This window comes from Rutidosis leptorrhynchoides, chromosome 3, assembly GCF_046630445.1.
Source record: "Rutidosis leptorrhynchoides isolate AG116_Rl617_1_P2 chromosome 3, CSIRO_AGI_Rlap_v1, whole genome shotgun sequence".
NCBI lineage: Eukaryota > Viridiplantae > Streptophyta > Magnoliopsida > Asterales > Asteraceae > Rutidosis > Rutidosis leptorrhynchoides.
In genome coordinates this window covers 337,090,653-337,094,333 of record NC_092335.1, presented here as the reverse complement: position 1 = coordinate 337,094,333, position 3,681 = coordinate 337,090,653, and positions in this window count along the sequence as shown.

Genomic DNA, 3,681 nt, shown 5'->3' with positions numbered 1-3,681 from the left:
TGAGACGTTTTTCAAATACTGCATTCATTTTTAAAACAACCATAACCTTTATTTTATTAATAAAGGTTTTAAAAGCATTACGTAGATTATCAAATAATGATAATCTAAAATATACTGTTTACACATGACCATTACATAATGGTTTACAATAGAAATATATTACATCGACATATGTTTCTTGAATGCAGTTTTTACACAATATCATACAAACATGGACTCCAAATCTTATCCTTATTTTAGTATGCAACAGCGAAAGCTCTTAGTATTCACCTGAGAATAAACATGCTTTAAACGTCAACAAAAATGTTGGTGAGTTATAGGTTTAACCTATATATATCAAATCGTAACAATAGACCACAAGATTTCATATTTCAATATACATCCCATACATAGAGATAAAAATCATTCATATGGTGAACACCTGGAAACCGACATTAACAAGATGCATATATAAGAATATTCTCATCATTCCGGGACACCCTTCGGATATGATATAGATTTTGAAGTACTAAAGCATCCGGTACTTTGGATGGGGTTTGTTAGGCCCAATAGATCTATCTTTAGGATTCGCGTCAATTAGGGTGTATGTTCCCTAATTCTTAGATTACCAGACTTGATAAAAAGGGGCATATTCGATTTCGATTATTCAACCATAGAATGTAGTTTCACGTACTTGTGTCTATTTTGTAAATCATTTATAAAACCTGCATGTATTCTCATCCCAAAAATATTAGATTTTAAAAGTGGGACTATAACTCACTTTCACAGATATTTCCTTCCTCGGAAATAAGACTTGGCCACGAATCGATTCACGAACCTATACAAATATGTACATATATATCAAAGTATGATCAAAATATAATTACAACCATTTTTATTATGTTTTAAATATTTGAGTGTATTAAGTCAGCTGTCCTCGTTAATAACCTACAACTAGTTGTCCACAGTTATAAGTACAAAAATAAATCGATATATATTATCTTGAATCAATCCACGACACAGTGTATACACGTCTCAGGCTAGATCACAACTCAAAGTATATATATTTTTTGAATCAACCTCGACCCTGTATAGCTAACTCTAACATTACTGCATATAGAGTGTCTATGGTTGTTCCAAATAATATATATACATGGGTCGATATGATATGTCAAAACATTTGCATACATGTCCATGGTATCCCAAGATTACATAATATATTAGAATATATGTATAATACAATATAAGTTAGCTAGGATATGATTTGTATAGATTTGTTAAACATTTCCCGTAGCTAAAAAGATCAAAAATATCCAATCTTGTTTTACCCATAACTTCTTCATTTTAAATTCGTTTTAAGTGAATAAAATTGCTATGGTTTCATATTGAACTCTAATTTAAGGATCCAAATAGAAAAATTATAGATTTATAGTCGGAAATTTAAGTTACATGTCAATTACTAAAGAGGTAGTCATTTCCGTCGAAAGAACGACATCTTGATGACCATTTTGAAAAACATACTTTCACTTTGAGTTTAACCAAGATTTTTGGATATAGTTTCATGTTCATATGAAAAATCATTTTCCCAGAAGAACAACTTTTAAATCAAAGTTTATCATAGTTTTTAATTATCCAAACCAAAACAGCCCTCGGTTTCACTACGACGGCGTATATCTGATTTTATGGTGTTCATCGTGTTTCTAGGTTTTAAATCATTAAGTTAGCATATCATATAGATATAGAACATGTGTTTAATTGATTTTAAAAGTCAAGTTAGAAGGATTAACTTGTCACGACCCGGAAAATTTCGACTAATTTTAAACCAAATTCTCGATACGATTTAATATTCTTGACACGATAAGAGAAGTCTGTAATGTTAGGTCTCAAAAAGTTTGAAATATTTACATGAATTCATTTGACCCTCGACTATTCTCGACGACTCACGATACGATTGCTTGTGAATAGATATGCATGTATTTAGATATATATATTTATATATATGTATATACAATAAAATGAAATATTATATATAGTAATTGTTAAAATAATTTTTGTTTAAAATAAATAAATAATAATAATAATACATAAAAAGTATCTATATGTAAATAAATTATGTAGAATATACAATTATATGGTTTCGAAGTTATTTAGTAAACGACGGTAATGCTCAATTGTTATTCGACTGATAGTAAATGAGTTAAAAAGGAACTTACGTGATTTTAGAATAAACGAAGATCCGGAAATGGGTTGTATCAATTTTAGCTTTATTAAAAATATATTTAGAATCTATTTTACCAATTTTAAAAATAGGTAATTTTTAGTTGGGATCGAGCTCGAATAAAAGGTAAATTTTTATGAACGATATTAAACAAGCTAAGACTCTTATGAAAAGTTGGAATTAATTATTGGTCCATAATTAGGTTATGTAAAGTTTAGATTTATTAAAAATATTTTTACTTTGATGAGTTGAATTTTAATACTCCGTATAGATTACTTGAAATTAAAAAATAAATATTAGACGCACATTTTTTGATCAGGTTTCAAACAGTTAATGAGTGAAATAATTAAATATATTTAATTTAAAAATTTGGGATTTTTTTTAGAGGACTTTTATCCGCCACTAAATAACAACGAGCACGAGATAACACAGTGTAAGAAAAACCGTCGGCACAATACTCCAATATAAGCGGCTGCTATTTTTTTTTTAACATGTGAGTTTTACAATTTATGTATATATTATAATAACATGTGAGTAGGATTAGGTTACCACTTTAAATTTATATATATTCACATTTACGATTAAAAATCTCACCACTTTAATTTTATGGATTCATTAAACGGGTAAAAGGAGAGAACCAAAGCAAGAAGTACCCTCATGTTAATGTGATAACTCAATTTCTTTTGGGAGGTAACGGTTAATCTAACTCGTATATTATTTTTTTATGCGTTAATCTCATATATAAAGTCGTAACAAGTAATCCAATTTCGGGTCTAAAATATGTCATCATGTCCGTCTATTGGTGAGTCGGGACCCAAAAATTTAATTTTAACCTTCAAAATGTACGTTGAGATTTGTCATCCATATTTTAAAAGTCAAAGTCTTCACAAAATTTTGAGTTAAATTTAATCCCGGATGTGCGAATGAAACCATGAAAATGGTGATGAGATTTTTATAAACTTCACTTCTGGTCCCTAGATTATGATCAAGTTTACAAATTTAACGTAGAGATCCATACTACTAATTTAACTTATTAATTATTAATGTTGACCTACTTATTTATTTAGTAACTATAGATTCACTACAAAAAAACTCATTAACACTTAAAAGTGTCAAAAACTTAATAATTTTTGACACCATATTTTTTTGACACTTAAAATTTTTGACACTATATTTTTCCACGCTTCTAACTTTGTGACACTTATAGATGTTAAAAAAAAACATGCGAATTTATTCATATATTTTAGCGTCAAAATTAATGAAAACGTCAAAAAAGTGAACATTTATTTATAGTGATTGAAAATATTGAGAATATGAAAAACGAGATTTCTTAATGAAAGTACTCATGTCGACATATTAGTTACATATAGATAAGTTAGGTAATTAAATATTATAATATGAACACTTTGTTTTACGAAATCAAAAAGATGATAGTTTCTGAATTTATGTATTTGATCCCTAGACTATGTACAGTTTTACAAATT